At 43.5% G+C, this 18,731-nt stretch overlaps 1 long non-coding RNA gene across 1 annotated transcript in view; it reads right to left on the minus strand.

The window, feature by feature from the left end:
* Window positions 1-3,303: 3,303 nt before the first annotated feature.
* Window positions 3,304-18,731, minus strand: part of LOC108787447 — an 18,970-nt gene continuing 3,542 nt past the window's right edge. Inside the window, exon 3 of the long non-coding RNA XR_001941260.1 lies at window positions 3,304-3,313. This is a non-coding gene — a long non-coding RNA (uncharacterized LOC108787447). The remainder of the gene's footprint in view (window positions 3,314-18,731) is intronic.

Here is an 18,731-nt window from a genome sequence, read left to right on the forward strand (position 1 = left end):
CAGACTCATTCACCTTTCCACCCCTGCAGTGTCCACCACCCCTCTAGCTATTCCTCCATTGGCTGTTGCTTTCCATATTAATAAAATCCACTAACACAACAATAAAATACTAATACAACATGCAAGTCATTCACAACTCTGCCCCAAGCTAAATCACCAACTTCATGTCAAAATATCTCCCAAACTGTCCTCCCAAGACCCCCTGATCTCGAGCTCTCGAGCTCTCTTGTCATCTCCATTCAAGTTTTCCTCTAGGACTTCATCAGAGCTTCTTCCATCCTCTGGAATACCCTGCCTTAATCTATCTGGCTATCTCCTACTCTATTCACCTTTAGGTGATCCCTGAAAATCCATCTCTATAGGGATGCCTACCACAGCTCAACCTCACAATTGAACTTTTTCCTTCTCTGTCAATGAAACCACACAGAGCTATTACATTTTTGTATCAATTGCCCCTCGCTTATATGTTGTAAGCTCTCATTAGCAGGGCCCTCCTAACCCCTTTGTCTTGATTTGTGTTGCAACTGTATGATTTTCATGTATACTATAAATTGCTGCTTAAACTGTTGGCACCATATACAGTATATCCTGTATGATCATGTTAAAGCTTATTTGAGATTTTAGTGACTGACTTTGTCTCCTCAAAAATTAAAGGTGGGGAGTGATCTGGTGTTTCTATACAAAACACATGCTATTGAGAAATTAGTGAGAAAAGGGAAGGATAAACCAGGTTCCAGGTTGTAAAATCTCTGTTAACAATAACACGCTGTTTCCATGGTCAGACATACTTGTTATTGCTCCCTAAGGTAGTCTATAACATCTGATCCTTGCCAAAGTGTTGTAGCAAGTGTCAGAATGATAGCAGGGCATTTATAGCCACTCTTAGAAATAAATCTGACCAGCCAAGGACTTTTGTTCTCCAGATATACAATACAGATATTTTATTTATACTGAAAAATATAACATTTCCAATCTGTTCAAACAAAGAAATGTATTAAAATCACTAATACTTGACAACCATCATCTAATCTACTATGTAGATTGGGCAGAGAAGTAGCTACAGCCAAAGCAGTTCATGCGACTGCTCTTGACACCAGCATCATGGGATAATTGCACATTGTTTTATTTATTTACATCTTCATTTTACATCTTTGTTGAGGAAATTAGACTCTCTGAGGAGTGAATGAATATAGCTGTCCTTTGTCTTTAGTTCAAAGAAACAGCTGATGGGGGAGCACATAACTGTTCCTGCAAGATGTCTTGTTTCTATATGTTCTTTAATTACTGCAGATTGACAGTTGACATCAGGCTTAGTACTGGTCAGCCTGGCCATTTGCCAAAGGGCAGCTGTATCTGACTGTGTTTGTGGATTGATTTGGGCTCTTGTGAGATTCTTAGAATGAATCAGCATAATAAGTAAATATGAATTGGCCACTTCAAAATGAGTTTACTGGCTTAGCCAATTGCAGTCATATTTAGAAAAATGGATTGGTATGTTTTGTATGCCAGTGCTCCTTTGAGTCTGAGTTTAGCGGGAAGACATGAGTGCATAATTTCTGGTACAGTTTAGAATTATCAGGGTGCTAAAACTGGAGAGGGAAAAAAATTAGCTTCTAAAATAGCCTTATGAATATTCATAATGGCACAAATAGGGTCAATTCCTCCACCCGTTTTAGTTGTTTTAAATTGTTTACTGCCATTAGAAATTTGAATCATTTGAAGTGTATACCCTAACAGTGAACTTCTCTTATTTGCTCCTTTTGGTCTACTAAATATGCCATTAAAAGTGTTTTGTTATATCTGTGTAAGTGCAAAAAATACCTGTAGATTAAGTCAGAAATCTTGTGATATCTTCCTGTACTCTCTGCCTGTGCAGAAGAAGAGGTTATGGAGAGGGTGAGGGAGAAGAGGTCTGTGTTCTTTGTAATCCATCAGCAAATAAGTGGGAAGGGCTGACACCAAGCATTTCGGAATTCAGAGCTGTGTTGTCAAGTCAAAGAGGATTAGATAGGAGCACACTATATTTCTGGCACGTCAACAGATATTTTTCTGTACCTGCAGCATGGATAAAATGATCATACATAGGGAACATGTGTATGTTTTCCAGAGATGTATTAAATCTGTTTTCTTTCAGTTTGTCTTGACATCTGCTTTAACAAAATGAGTGCTAACCCATCCTCCCTTGCCTTCATGAACTACTGTGTACTAAAACTCCCAACCCGTTGCTTACTTACCCCAGTAGCAGCCTTCTCTGACAACCTCTGTCCGAAATCCTCTTCAGAGCTGGCCATGATTGCACAGTAAGTGTTCATAGACTTATATAAAGCCAAAGGGCAGTGTCTTAGTATGACCCTATACAGGTTTGTGAGGGCCCACTGCACAGGCACAACCAGCACTGAACTCAATTTCTGTGGTGAAGGCTGTAACCATCAGAGAAGGCCAGCAGTGTGCAACTGAGGTAAGTAAGTAAGTAGCCGGGTTGGGGGAGTTTAGAGTAAATTAGTTAAGAAGGACAAAGAGGTTAAAGTGACACTAAACTCAGGAATTAAACCTTAAAAATGTTTTCTAGCATATTGCTGGCCTCCTCTTATGTCTACAGCCTTCCCCACTGAAATCAAGTTCAGGTCTGGCAGTGCCTATGCAATGGGCCCTCACAAACTTGTTACACAAACGACGTTACAACATTTTAAAAAAGGACTTATGTATTTGAAGCTTGAGATCAAATTACATACAAATGTTTATTATAAATTAGAATTAAAAAAACCTTCTTTCAAAGTTACTGTTTTGCCTAGAAGGTTGTTAGCATTTTAGCAATACTAATGTGAACAGACTAAAGGAAACTAAACAATTAGGTATGTTAAACTTTCACCTGCTGGACTTATCCTTTACCCTAACACAAGCAGGTTTACTTTTGTACAAAACCTGAGGTGAAGCAGGATATTATATGTCTTTGTCTGATGCATGGTTCTAAATGTAAGTTGAGCTTTGGTTTTCATGACATCTGCCATAATGAATCAATGTAGAAAGTGCAGTGATTTGCAAAGCTAAACCAAAGCTAAAAGCAGAACACAGTAAAGACAATTTCTCTGTGATGTGTAGGGTTATCTGACCTTTCATAAGATGTAAATTTATCAGAAGCCCAAAAAACACCTTAATAAAGAAAATCTCAACACAAAAAAAGAAAAACTGATATGAAAAACACTGAAATAATTAAAACTGAAAAGCTCTTTCCAGGTAGTATGTGTGACAGTGCAATACTGTACAATAAAAATGGGCTCAATGGCGATATATATTAGATTAGGCTTCATACATACTGTAAAATGATTTTTTTTTTTTTTCATTTTTCATTACTGACAACCATTATGAGCTAAAAATCATGTGAATTAAAATAAAACTTATTATGCAATACAACACAAGCATTGCAGGTCAGTGAATTAAGACTTGTATTGGCTACGTAGAATACTAGGAATTGAGTTGTATATTAAATCAATCACCTACAACCTTCCAGGTCATATTTATATATGTTGAAAAAATCATATTTTTTTTATTTGACCAGTTTCTACATGTATTAAAAATATGGTTTGCACTTCCTCTCTAATAGATCCAGTAAATTAGTATGGTGAATATCCTGAAGGGTCAATTTAGCTCCCTGCACTCTCCAGATAAGGGTACCACTGACTATTTGGGAAGAAACAGTTGGCAAACTGACAGCTATTTGAAGCGGTCAAACAGATGGCATCAATCCAGAATTAGCATTTTATTCCTAATAAACTAGCTCATGAGATATCCACTAACTATGGTTTATACAGAATCTTAGTGAGAGCTGATCTTATATTTGACATAATAAAATAATTATTAAAATTGTTTTGAGAAAATAAATTGTGCATGTCATATTTGGTTTCCTTTTATTTACAACAAATGCTATCATTTGTTTTAATCATGTATGCAGACAACATAGTAATCATGCATTGACTATCATAGCTTCTTGATCTTCTGAGTTGATAAACATGTACTAATTAAATATATATATGAGAACAATATATAGTTTATATTCATTACAAGTAATGCTCTGTTTAGTTAATTATATAGTTACTTAATAGACCATAAGCTAATGTCGGCATCAGAATTAATGATGCCCCCAGTTGTTTTATTTTATATTTTCCATTTCTAAGCTGAATTGTCATTTGTGTATCTTGACTAATTAAGGATGGTTTCATTTTGATGGAGACCCTCCCTCTTAAAATGTATAACATCTAATCGTTTTATGTCTTTTGACTATGTTGAATATCTGCTGTATGACTATTTCTCTGCTGTAACTTCTAATTTTATACAAGCTTTTTGAAATACTATAGTGATAGTATGAACTGAGGTATGAAGAACAACACTTTTTGTAGTAAAATAGTAAATTTTTATAGAGCTCTATACATTATACCAAAGAGAGGAACAATTGAGGAGGGAACAGAGACAGAAGGTTTGGTTCCAAAAGAGAGTCAGTCCCTCCACGTGAGGGGCAGTTAGGAAGTGTGCGGGTATAGGCCTTTACATTTATTGCAGTGAACCGATATACTTTCTGGCCTCTAATATCTCTCCAGCAACAAGATCTGCTCCTAGCTTGCTTATTTTCTGTCTGGTAAACCCATTGACAGCATGACAGAAAGTGGGGGAAATCTCTGTTTGAGAGCCCTGGATAGCAGTAAAAACCCAGCAGGAGTTCTGATTCTTCCCCACTCTATCTCAGTGGTGTCACAAGGGGGGTGCGGCTTGCACCCAGGTGACACCATTGGAGGGGTGACACCAAAATGACTGGCAGTCATTTTGGTGTCACCCCCTCTGAAAAGGTGGATGCTCGGTCATGAACCGCGAGCCCAAGAGTTTTAGGAGAGCGGAAAGGACCCTGGGACATGCCTTATCCCGCCGGCTGAACAACCCCTCCTTTCTCTGCCGGCGTCCATCACCAAGATGTCCGCCGGTAGGTATCAATAAGATGGCTGCACATGCGCAATGACGGCGGGGGATGTCACCCAGTATCTGCTCCGGGTGACACCCGGCCTCGGAATGCCCCTGCTATATCTGAAACAAAAATGTATGCATGGGCTTAAGCTGGCCATACACAGAGCGACTTTGGGCTGGCCCTGTTCATGTGTTCTGACAGCAGTGGGATCCTGCTGTCAAAATACAATAGCCACAGCAGGTTTTGTGTGGATGGAGGAATCTGTTAGAATTCTTTAGTTCAGCACACAGGCTGGCTGATGAAGATCTAGCAGTGTATGGTCAGCTTTACACTTTAATGATCCAAGTGAGATAAACAAGGCACAACCCTTGCCGATCAATAAAGTTCACTAAATGGAGAGGTTTTTCACCTTACTGACTGGGTGTGGAAAACCTTCCAGGTCAGGAGTAAATGGGGCCTTATGTTGGCACTCAAGCAAAGTTATACAATCAAAGTGTGGCCTTCAATTTATCCCACTGTTTACCAAATGTTACACATAATACCCCACACTGCAATTGCAAAGGATCATCTGTGGTTACATATTGAATTATTATAACAGAATATTTACCTATGTAACTTAATAGCATATTGTAATCTACCTTTTACCAAAAAAGTCTATATTCATGTATTCAAATGCTATTCACTTATCTTCACGCTTAAATCTGGAGAAAAAAAAAATGTAAACTCTAAACAAGAAGTATGGCACTTGCTCCATTTCATAGAAACATGCCTTCAATTTATCTTTTGAAATTTCTAATGACTTTTCCTTTTTATGATCATAAGAGTGATTTATTATGACATTTACGTAATGATAACTGTCTTTGTCAATGCACTAAAATGTACAACACAGATAAATCACACACAGGTCTCATATCCTCAGTTGCCTTATTCTAACCTCTGTTTATGTGCGAGTTGAATGTTTTTATGACTTGATGCGCATGTCAAATGAATAACTGTCTAAAATCGTTATTTCAGTTTGGCGGGTCTATACAATGAACCTGTTTCTTCTTGTCTTCAGTGATTGGTTATTTGGATTACCAAAGGATAATTGGGTATGTCATTAGTAGCTAGAAACTCAGAAGAATGGAAGTTAGAAGTAGAATGGAAGTTAATTCATGCCCCAACTGAATGTACAACCCATAATTGGGGAGATTTCAAAACCAGCTTTACTACAGTAACATGTCTAAATGGCAAGGCTTGCTGAAATAAGTTATAGAGCCCTAGGATGCTATATGGAATGCAGTCAGTGTATATGGGATTGCTGCTTACTTCTGTCTTGTTCACATGGTGTTAAAAAATACTATTGTGTAAGCATGTCCTATTATCCACAGCCCAGGTACCTCCATAAACACAGAGAGAGCTAAAGAAACAACAATAACGAAATGTTTGGCTTCTAACAATGGAATGCTAAAAGCAGACAGGGATAATAGCAGTCTGCCATGGCACATCTGTGAGATGCTAAATTTATCCCTAGTACTCAGAACACAAATAGAAGCTAGTACAGCCCCCTGTTCTCAAGCATGGGAATGTAGAACATTTCATCACAAAATGTACTCACATTCCAGCTTTCATAGCACAAAGAAGTGCAGCTTAATAGGACACTTGCCGTGTCCTTGCTGACTTCTGCTACTGAAAATGGTAGCTGCCTGGATGTCATGCTGAGACTCTTGTTTCAGGACTTGGTGGCACTGTACTGGAACAACTTATCAAGTACGGAGGTCTGACTTTTCTGTGGCTTTTCTGCTCAATGTACTTGTTCCTGGTTAGTGAATCAGAAAGTACACAACCCAATGGGACAGCATTGTTGTCAACACTAGCATTTTTAGATAACAAAGGCAGCAGCCATATTTCTTTCACACAAAAACAAAAGCATACCCCAACTTTCTGATATGAGAAAGATGGACACCTTCCAGTATAAGATATTTAGGGAATGGACACACCTCTGCCACAATCTCAGTTATGTGGACCATTAACAATTTATGTTCTAACAATGATTGGTTAAACCCCGGGTTGCTTTTTTTCCACCATTCATTTCCCTTTATTCTGGCTTTTCAAATATCAAGCAAGATAATTAACCCCTTCGTGACGGGAGACGTACAGTGTACGTCCCGTCACAAAGTGGCTATATGACTATAAGATACATGTTTCAGTGCAGAATTACACTTTTGGTAGTAAAAAATTTAATTTTCATAGATATCTGTAAATCAGACCAACTGAGGAGGAAAGAGGGATTTGGTTTCTAATGAGGGACAGTCCCTCCAAATGACAGACAGGTGGGATGCTTGCAAAAGGGGAACCAGTGAATGATATTGTAAACATCTTAGCTGTTTATCTATAGGAACCACATGATGGTGTGACGATTCCCCTCGGGGCCAGGCCGCCTCGGTCCTGCCGGCTTCCATGACGGCCGCTCCGCATTCCACTGTGGAACGCGGAAGCCGCTCGACTTCCTGGTTGTGACGCGAGCGGCGTGCGTTCCACGGTGAAACGCAGAAGCCACTCGTTCCGGCCGGTGCCTCCTCCCACATCCTGGGGCTATTTAAAGCCCCAGCTGTAGCAGCATGGCGTTCAACAATTGGGCTCTGAACGCCTGCTGACTACTGAACCCCGCATCACTGGACTTCGACTCTTCAAGTGCCTGACCACCTTCCATCTGGACCCACACCCTGTACCACGCTGCTCTGCCACGCCTCCAAACAGCATGTATCGCTCCACTGGGAGCCTATTACAAACTGTCAGCTGCCATACCCATACAAGATTGTGCTGCTGTTTACAATTGATACCTGTTTGTGGGGAGATTCTAATGTTTATTGGGACACCAGTTTAGTCATACTACATCACCAAGAAGATAAGCCCACCTTTGATCCCTATACCATAACCTTAGATGGTGCTATGAGGAAATAGCCCATTTAATATTTCTGTTGAAACCCTGGCTATGATGCAAGAGTCTCAAACTCCCCTTTAAGACTGGGAGTGACGCCTGAGAATCACGCCTGAGAAGCCAAATATCCATAAACGCCATCATATCCCCTCCGCAGTTGCGCTCCCGTGCTATCGCTTACAGCAAACGTGACAGATGGTGAGAATGATCAGGAAGCTGAGGATGGTCAGGATGATGATGAGATGAGGATGGTCAGGAATCAGATGATGATGAGGTGAGGATGGTTAGGATGGAGATGATGGTCAGGATGGTGAGAATGGTCAGGAAGCTGAGGATGATCAGGATGATGATGAGGTGAAGATGGTCAGGATGATGATGAGGTGAGGATAGTCAGGATATAGATGATGGTCAGGATAGTGACGGTGGTGAGGAGGTCAGGATGGTCAGGATGGTGATGATGGGCAGGATGGTGAAGAGATGAGGATGGCCAGGATGGTGAGGAGGTAAGGATGGTAAGGATGGTGATGATGGCCAGGATGGTGAGGAGGTGAAGATGGTGAGGATAGAGATGATGGTCAGGATGGTGAGGAGGTGATGATAGTCAGAATGGAGATAATGGTCAGGATGGTCAAAATTGTGAAGATTCTGAGAAACAGTGGCACACCGCCATAGCAACTCGGGCCCAGGGCAGAGGGGGGCCCAGTCAAGAGCCCGGGGCCCAGCAGCAGAGGTAGAGGAGGCCGGGGCTCATCGGCGGCAGTGGATGTCGGGGCCCAGCAGTGCTGGTCCGATGTGGCGGCAAACGTGGAGGAGAAGGAGGCCGGTGCCTGGAGGAGGCCGGTGCCTGGAGGAGGCCAGGGCCCAGCAGCGGGTGGCTTTTTGATATGGGGCCCTATGATTTTCAGTTAGGCCCCTGGTGTGGAGTAACCACAAACTGTATCAATAATCAAAATGAAAAAGAAAAAAAAATCACTGAATGTTTTATAACTGTAGAAAACATTGGCTTCTATGCTGAAACACAAGCAAATAGAATGGTTGTAGTGCCACCTGCTGGGTATTGAAAACATTTGATTTCATAGAGTACGAACTAGAAATAAAGTTACTTATTTAATACTTCTATATTTTTTAGGATAGAAAAATTCACTTAATGTGAATTATATACATTTCCAGGATATAACCTTTTTTTTGTAAATTCATACCTTTCTCTGCTGTGAAGACATGTCTTATTTTTTCACATGTCTTTTCTCAAATTCACTTCTAAGTGTAAAGGTCTTCCCTTTATTATAGCCACTCATGCAAATCTCAAAGTTGTAAGAAAATATAGATATAACTATATATACAGTACTGTGCAAAAGTTTTAGGCAGGTGTGAAAAAATGCTGTAAAGTAAGAATGCTTTCAAAAATATGTATATATATTACAGTTTTTTTATCAATTTAAAAAATGCAGTGAGTGAACAGAACAAAAATCTAAATCAAACCAATATTTGTGTGACTACCCTTTGGCTTCAAATCAGCGTCAATTCTTACATTTGCACACAAAATCAGGGATTTTGTAGGATTAGAGCAGTGCCTTGTGTGCTGGGTGAGGCATACCCCATCCAGTCGAAAACCCACCCCCAGCTCGGTAACCAAGCTGTGTGAGGAGGAGGAGGAAGGAGACAGGTAGAAGCCTCACTTGTCACTCACTTGTTTGACTGCCAACACTGGTCCTCCAAGCGTGCCGAGCTGGCCGGGGACACTTAAATATTTCCCCTTGCGGGTCAAGCCGACCGTGGAACACTTTAACATTTCCCCTCGCATGACCAGCTGGCCGGCCACACTTCACCCTTTCCCCTTGCTCATCAAGCTGACCATGGACACTTACATACTTCCCCTTATGCGTCAAGCTGACTGGGGACACTTGAATCCTTCCCCTCGCATAACGAGCTGGACGGCGACACATAAGCCCGGTAGCCGATCCACGCCCCCGCTGGACCTCTTCAGCTGGACTTCTTCACCGTCGTCGGCCGTCCCCCCTGATGGATGAGGGGGTGGCCACAGGGCCGCCGCGGTCTCCCCTCACTCGTTAGGTTCTTCCGGGGGCCCGCGTTCGCCACCATGGCTCGAGTCTTCCAAACCTCCCGGACCTGCCGGCGAGGGGGGGAGGGGCGGTGGGCCAAGGCCCTCCGTCCGCTCCTGCCGGCGCTTTCCTCTGCGTTCATCTGTGCTGTGGGCCGTCGAGGGGGTGGAGATCGGCGGGGGACCGGAAGGTGATATCGCCCCCGTCTCCCCGTGCTCTCCCCCCCTCAGCTTCCCCTAGCGGCATCCTTCGTTTCCAACGGCTCCCCCTCTTCGGGACCCGACCTCGTTAATGATCCTTCCACAGGTTCACCTACGGAAACCTTGTTACGACTTTTACTTCCTCTAGATAGTCAAGTTTGATCGTCTTCACGGCGCTCCGCCAGGGCAGTCGCCGACCCCGGCGGGGGGCGATCCGAGGACCTCACTGAACCATCCAATCGGTAGTAGCGACGGTCGGTGTGTACAAAGGGCAGGGACTTAATCAACGCGAGTTTATGGCCCGCAATTACTGGGAATTCCTCGTTCATGGGAAATCATTGCAATCCCCGATCCCTATCACGAACGGGGCTCAGCTGGTTACCCGCACCTGTCAGCAAAGGGTAGACACACGCTGGTCCATTCAGTGTAGCGCGTGCAGCCCCGGACATCTAAGAGCATCACAGACCTTTTATTGCTCGATCTCGTGTGGCTGAACGCCACTTGTCCCTCTAAGAAGTTGGACGCGCACCGCCGGGGGTCGTGTAACTAGTTAGCATGGAGGAGTCTCGTTCGTTATCGGAATTAACCAGACAAATCGCTCCACCAACTAAGAACGGCCATGCACCACCACCCACAGAATCGAGAAAGAGCTATCGATCTGTCAATCCTTTCCGTGTCCGGGCCGGGTGAGGTTTCCCGTGTTGAGTCAAATTAAGCCGCAGGCTCCACTCCTGGTGGTGCCCTTCCGTCAATTCCTTTAAGTTTCAGCTTTGCAACCATACTCCACCCGGAAATAACGCAGCCGGATCGCTAGTCGGCATCATTTATGGTCGGAACTACGACGGTATCTGATCGTCTTCGAACCTCCGCGCCCCTGGGACACTCATTCAAGAGCATCGGGGAGGTGCCGAGAGGCAGGGGCTGGGACAGGCGGTAGCACACCACGCAGCGGATCGCCAGCTCGATCCCAAGATCTAACTACGAGCTTTTTAACTGCAGCAACTTTAATATACCCTATTGGAGCTGGAAATATTTTATTAGATAAGATGAATAGCATCCAAAATGACAAATAAACAATCAGCACATTGCTGAAGAAAAACAAAGAAACACATTCAGAAAAGCAAACAGTGCACATCACATGTCCCTGCCAACATGCATGCAGAAACATAAGGTGTCCGCACAGATGAGGCATGGAGAACCCTACCTATACCCACAGCCTCTAAGTGCACAAACATATCAAGAAAATAGGATCCATAACCTGCAAGAAAAATCATAGAAGACAGGCAATAATCCCCGCCTTGACCCCACGGAAAGGCCATGCGCCCCCTCGGGGGGTGTCCCATCGGTCCGACCAGGGGGTGGCGAGGGCGAAAAGTTGACTCGCCGTCGACGCAACGCCTGCGAGTCGGGGGCAAGGCGGGTCCCCAACTGGTTCGCTTCCGGTTGGCGACCAGTCAAAATACGCTCTCCCATTGATCCCTGGGAGGTTTGTTGGGAGGTTTGTTGAGCTTGAACCGGGGCTGACACTTGGGTTCTCCCAGCATGACGAGCTGGCCAGAGGACACTTTTTTTTTTTTTTTTAGATTTAGATTTAAAAGATAGATTGGTTAACTAATGTAGAAACAAGATTCTTGAAAATATGAGGATTCCTCAGGAGAAGTATTTTCTGTAGAGAATGAAAACCCTGGGTAGAAATAAGAGGAGAAATGAGGCACTCTCTAGGGAATAGGACTATACAATTAACAGAGCACCTATAGATGGGCTAGTAACATTAAATAGACAGGTAAATTGGGGGAATTCCTAGCAACAATTAGACTTTTAACAGTGTTACTAATACGTAGTGCTATGTATCAGAGTGTGACACCTTTACTTACCTTTATTTGTAAATTAAGTCCATTCGCCTATCCTTCTGGACAAAGATGTCAGTGATTGCATTGTAGAAGTCTTCTTTACTTTCTTGTAGTTTTGAGAGTCTTTTTGTCTCAATAGAGATGATTGCCAGGGATGAAAGTCGTCCTTGGTCAGACCTATTCCAACTGTATGTCTTAAGTCATTTTAAAGCAGAGAACAACCTTTCAACAGACGCTGTTCTAGCTGGTATAGTGATCACCAACTGGAGCAGCTTTGTCGCCTCTGGAACCGTCTGCGTCAGATCATTTTGGACTAAAAAGCTGAGGAGCTGCCCAGGCGATTTGCATTTGTCCCTCATCTCTTGTGAAACATACAGTCCGATAAGATCAGCCTTTAACCTCACAAGGTCAAAATTCCTGGCATATGTCGATAGGCTCTGCAGTTTTGTGTCATCTAAGTGTTGTGACATTTCACTAGATTTTGTGCAATCGACAAAACCGATGAAGGCTAGCTCCCCAAATTGATCAAACCTAGCTTTCAGCTGAAGACTAATATTGTCCAGGATGTTATGAAATGTTCTTTTCCTCTCATCTCTGCTTGGCTCTTTACTTCGGTCTTTGTCTTGCAAGCCAAGTGTGGTGCATTTCTGCTGGAACCGAAATTGTCAAACTCTCGTCTCTGGCGTTCCACAAATCCCATTGTGTCACGGATTCACGTGCAGCAGAATCCTATGTCCATTACCTTGTTCTGCAGCACACGAAACAGTGCATCAGTTTCATGGAAAATGCACTCGTATGCCATTATCAGGAAGCAGGTAATGGCATACGCATGCGCAGGCTCCGCTAAGATGGCCGCTTAGCGCGAGTGCTCTGCACCTCGGCGGCACGATACCTCTTCCCGGCAGCTAGGAAAGCTTTGTATGGCACGATCGAGGCTGATGGGTGCCAAGGTCCCGGTCTAGATCCGGAGGAGCAGACGAGGCTTGGGTCGGCCCGAGGCCGTGTAACGAGGCCGCATTCTGGGGGACTGACAGGCGGCTCCTCCCCTCGAAAATACCATGACGGAGGCTTGGAGCAGAGAGAGACGCGAGGGACGCTGACGCTGAAGCCACGCAGAAGCTACTCACCCAGTCAGAGAAATCTGTGGGCAGACGCTGCGAGAGATAAGGTACAGAGGGGTCATTAATATCTTCAGTACTGGCAGATGGGAAGCCACAGACACAACAGAGGTAAAACAAATGATATGGACTCTGAATTTGCATATGCAGTGCTGCACTATAAGTATTAACTAAGGGACTTTGTATGCAATATGAAGCAAAATGCAATATGAAGCAGAGGATGATACCTATATATGATTGATTATCTGATTGAGTGCTGGAAAACACAAAGTGTTAACTAGAGACTGTTTATGCAGAAGACTAGGATGGAACACTACAGAAGTCTGGAAGTTTGGCAATGAGCGTCTTTTAAAGATAAGCAAAGAGTCTGTGGGATGGTATAATATAGTGGTTTCTGTTGATTTTTTGGGAAAAATCCACTAAACATCTTAGAGACTATATGCTTCTTTTCTGGTTGTTTTTTTTCCTCGCTTCCCCCTCTGTTTTTCTTATACATTGTGCTTTGTGTTAAACTGAAAGGCAGGACAAAACCGAGGAGACTGAATAAATATTGAAAGAACTATCAGTCTCTAATTATTTCAGAGGTCAATAGATCTCAATGGCCGGGAGAGGGCCTAAAAAATCTAAGAAGCAGTCAGATCACACAGTCAGGCAAGGCTTCCTCACACATTGGAGGGAAGGGAGGAAGCAAGGCTGCCCCTCTAACATCACTGTGGGACCGACCACGTCCACGGCCTTCGGCCCAGAAGACCCGGATGTGAAGAGAACCCAAAGGGGGGAGGGGAATGATTGACACTGATGAATATGAATCCTCCTGATGGCCAGACAGAGGTGCATCATTACTCTTTAATAGACCTAAAATTGTTGAAAGGCTGTATGCCCATAGCCTGTAAACACCGGGCACCACTCCTAAAGGAAGGGATAGGGAGTGGAAGGCCCTATACTTGGGAAGATCTAGTTCAGCGGGCCCAATTGTAGTGCAAAAGGGTCAAACTAGCCGGTAAATAAGTGAGATTGGGTATCCACCGGCAATTAGGATGGGATAGTAAAAGCACACTATTGGGCTGAGGGATAACACAGGATTTGTTTTCTTTTTTTTCTCTTTTCTCAATGTTTGAGTAAATGGGTTTGTGCCCAGTGGTAGGCGTTTATTGAGGGTAATTATTAATCACTGAATCGGGGGAGGGTTTTACACACTAATATTAGAGGGGATAGAATACGAAGTTGAACCAAATGGTATGGACAAACAAGGGGGGGTCTACTGGGTGACACACAATTATTTTTACACCAGGGAATGCACGAGGACCAATTATCAGTTGTAAAAAGAAGGTAAGGGAAGACACCTTTCTGAATTAAGTTCACTAGATATTATAATGATAATAGTCAATTAATCATTATTATTTTTTTTCCCTTTCTTTTTTTTTTTTTTAAAAACACATTTGCACAAAAATCTAGGGGCAGCAACACTGTAGGAGGAAATAATTGGGGGAAGTGGGCACAGGGAGGGAAGGGCTATAGGGGTTAGGGTTAATTACCGGTAGGATACCGATAAATAACTCACTATAACGGATTCCACATTGCACTGCACTAGGTCTTGAGAAGGCTAGAGCATGACGACCATATAAGTAGGGAGTATACATCAATTTATATCAATTTATAGATATAAACCTCCGATAGAGATGCTCAATAGTAGAGATCAAGAAACAGTGGAATCTGGGATATATGTACAAGCAAATGAATGTTGGCCAGATGAAGCTCATCAAGATAGCAACAGTAATGTTAAAACTAGTTATCTCAAACAGTTACAAATATGAATTCCAGTTGAGGTAGCATAGAAATAAATAATGGCCGCCTATTCTACTTCAAATATGGATCCCTTTGTCATGTATTTCGTCTGCCTATCCTTCTTTTTTGCGCCCCCACTTGACTCGATCCTTGGGGATTTCCCTGGCTCGAGCCAAGTGAGCTGCCCCTATGGGGCAGCTTTTAAATTGGAGCATGTCAGGGTGCTTAGGTGCCCTGGATGCTGTTTTTTCGTGTTATGTTCTATGTTGTAGGTATGTATGTTATGTTCTATGTGCTAGGTGTGGTTATTGGGAACAGGTCAATGTGGCAATGTGTTTGATTTGTGCGTTTTTTTTTATCTGGTCAGGGGTGGGAGGGTCGCCTAAGCACGGCGAAGCTATCACAGGAATTCTAGGAGAAATGGTAATTTGGGGCCCTCATCAAACTTGGACAGAGAAAGCGTACCGGGTGGAAGATCCAAATAGGCAGACAGAGAAAGCTGGACACTATGTCCTCAGGTGAATCTCGTATTCGTATAGCAACGCATAATGTTCAAGGCCTGAATGCGCCCGTGAAAAGGCGAGTGGCTTTCAATCACTACCATTACCAAAAAACAGATGTGCTTCTCCTTCAAGAAACGCATTTCCCTCATAGTTATAATCCATCCTTTATACATAAGTACTATACTCAATATTATTTAGCGAATGCGGCAGATAAATCAAAAGGGGTAGCCATAATATTTGCAAAACACATCAACTTTCTCGTACAGTTAGAGATTAAAGACCCCGAAGGACGTTACATATTGTTGAAGGGCACCATTGGGGATCAGTTGTTCACGTTTATTTCTTACTATGCCCCAAACACAGCGCAAATTGCATTCTTCACCCACGTTTTCACCACTCTCTTCCCTCATATAGAGGGTATAGAGGTAGTGGCTGGAGATTCCAATCTGGCTCTGGACCTTAGTATCGACAAATCACACCCCCAGGGTACTGGATTGAAATACCCACCCAAACATGGATTTAAACTGGCAAAGCTCCTTCAAGCGCACCACCTTGTGGACGCGTGGCGAGAGTGTAACCCCTCCAAGAGGGACTACACCCACTTTTCCCACGCTCATTCTACATATGCCCGTATAGACCATATATTTGTTCCTCCTCGGATGTTGGTGGGCATTAGATCTGTGCAAATTAGAGAGACCAGTTGGTCGGATCATGCTATGGTCGTGATCACCTCTTCTTTGGCCTACCCCACCCGTGGACAATATCATTGGAGACTGAATGAGGCATTTCTTAGTGACCCGAAGGTGGTGGCGGAAGTAGAAACCCTACTGACTGAATATTTTCGTATCAACACCCCTTCAGTGTCCTCGTCCATTACCAACTGGGAGGCACATAAGGCCATCTTGAGAGGGCACTTTATTTCCATTGCGACGCGTGAGAAACGCCAGCGAACCTCCCATATCTCCAAATTAGAGGAGGAACTAAGGGCTCTGATAAATGTACATAAACACAATCCCACAAAGGCCCTTAGGGACAATATAGATCAGACCCGGTTGGCTTTGAACTTGACACTCACAACGGTGGCAGAACGAAATCTCCGCTGGGCTCAGCAGAGATTCTACTCGCACAGAGATAAGGTGGGGCACCTTTTGGCTGTGAGGCTAACTCCTAAGCCTTGGAGCCATAAGATCCCTAGGTTGAGATGTGCGAGTGGAAGTTACACGCAGAATCCTAAGGTGGTGGTCCAGGTGTTCGAATCCTTCTATACTAAGCTATACACCAATATCCATGATATACAAAAAAATTATCAATACAGCAATGGATACGAACTTTGCCAATTCCTAGTCTAGAGGCGGAACATATAGCCTTATTTGAAGAACCAGTCACGCAAATAGAAATCAAGCAAGCTATTAAACAGACAAAAACATCTTCAGCCCCAGGACCAGACGGTTTCTCATCTGGTTACTATAAAAAATTTGAAGAAATACTTCTCCCCCATCTTGAATCCTTTTTTTTGGCTATCGGTAGGGGAGAGCCTATGAGTTTGCACATTAATGAGGCATTTTTAAGCTTAATTCCTAAACCCAATAAAGATCATGGGGAAATAGCCAATTACAGGCCTATATCTTTGATCAATAATGATCTAAAACTGCTCACAAAAGTGCTAGCCAATAGATTAAATTCTTTTCTATCCACCTATATACACTAAGATCAAGTGGGGTTCATAAAGGGGAGGCAAGGGCCAGATCAAATCCATAGGGCAATTAACATACTATCTTTATTGAGATCAGGATGGGATAATACTCCAATTTCCACTGGGTTTTTCTTATCAGTGGACCTTCAAAAGGCCTTCGACTCAATATCCTGGACTTATCTTTTTACACTTTTAGAAGAATGGGGCTTTGGGGCAGGGTTTATTCGCTTGCTACGGAACTTATATTCCTCACCTGTAGCCACCATTAAGATGCAGGGATTTAAATCAGCCCCAATACCGATAAATAAGGGTACTAGACAGGGATGTCCCCTGTCACCCCTATTATTCGCATTAGCGATTGAGCCGCTGGCTATTTCGATAAGGGAAAACCCAGACATTAAAGGAGTGCACTGTGGACCTAGAGAACACAAATGCGCCTTATTTGCAGACGACTTATTGCTGTTCCTAACCCAACCATTGATTACACTTCCCAATGTAATGGCATCCTTGGAGAGTTTTTCGAAGATGTCGGGGCTCTATATAAATCCAGCTAAGTCTGTGGCTTTGAACATAAATTTGCCCCCAGAGATGGTGACTACACTGAAGGGTGCGTTTCTGTTCTCATGGCCGGCATCTACGATACCCTACTTGGGGATTAATTTGACCCCCTCCTTTGACTTATTGTACCAAGCGAATTTCCCTCCCACTTTCAGGAAACTGAGGGGGGACCTGGAGAGGTGGTCTTCACACAATCTTTCATGGTATGGGAAAATAAATGCTATTAAGATGACTCTGCTTCCTCGTCTGCTATACCTCTTTAGGGCCCTCCCTATCCACGTCCCTAGATCCGAACTGGCTTCCTTTCAGGCTATTCTAATGAAATTTATATGGGGGGGAAGGGGTCACCGTCTACCTAGAGTCACACTATATAGCGCCAGAGAGTCTGGGGGGCTAGGGGTCCCAAATATATATCATTATTATCGGGCCGCACGGATAGCTCAGCTATCTGCTATTTATGTAGCGGAGGAACCACCAGATTGGGCTCTTATGGAATCCAAGGCAGCTAGAGCTATTTAATGTCCGCTGTTGATCAGAAGCCAAATCTATCCTTAAAGTTCCGAAAGTTTCTAAAGCGCTTTGGCTTTGAATGTGAGTTGCTGATTTTTCATGTTTTTTGAGGCCCCTTGATAGTATCTTCAAATCACAAAATTCTGTGTTAGTCCAAACATTGTCGGTAGTGCAGAACAGAAGACAGGGAAAGCAGTAAAGACGGTTTTTGGTAGCACACCACACAGCCAGTCTTTTCATGTCACAGGTCAAGACTGAGCACAGCAACAAGACACAAGGTAGTTTCTGTTTAGGGGACGGCCATACAAGAAAAAACTGTAAATAATTTTAACAAAAATAAAAAAACACAATTGATTGCTAGTAGCAATATATTAATGTGAGACCATCTAGATCATGGCTCAAAATTTCCACTCGCCCCCTCGCAATTGGCGAGTGAAAATTGCGTGGGGAAATCCAGGGTGGGGGGACTTCCGCCGCTTCGGCAGCGCCGATCGCTGTCTGTTTCCTCCACCCGCTTCTTGGAGCGGCACCGCAGCCTCCGACGGCCGGGCGGCTGCTCCCTCGGCCCTGGCCACGCCTCCTC

This window comes from Nanorana parkeri, unplaced genomic scaffold (genome assembly GCF_000935625.1).
Source record: "Nanorana parkeri isolate BGI_ZX_2015 unplaced genomic scaffold, ASM93562v1 scaffold262, whole genome shotgun sequence".
Classification (NCBI taxonomy): domain Eukaryota; kingdom Metazoa; phylum Chordata; class Amphibia; order Anura; family Dicroglossidae; genus Nanorana; species Nanorana parkeri.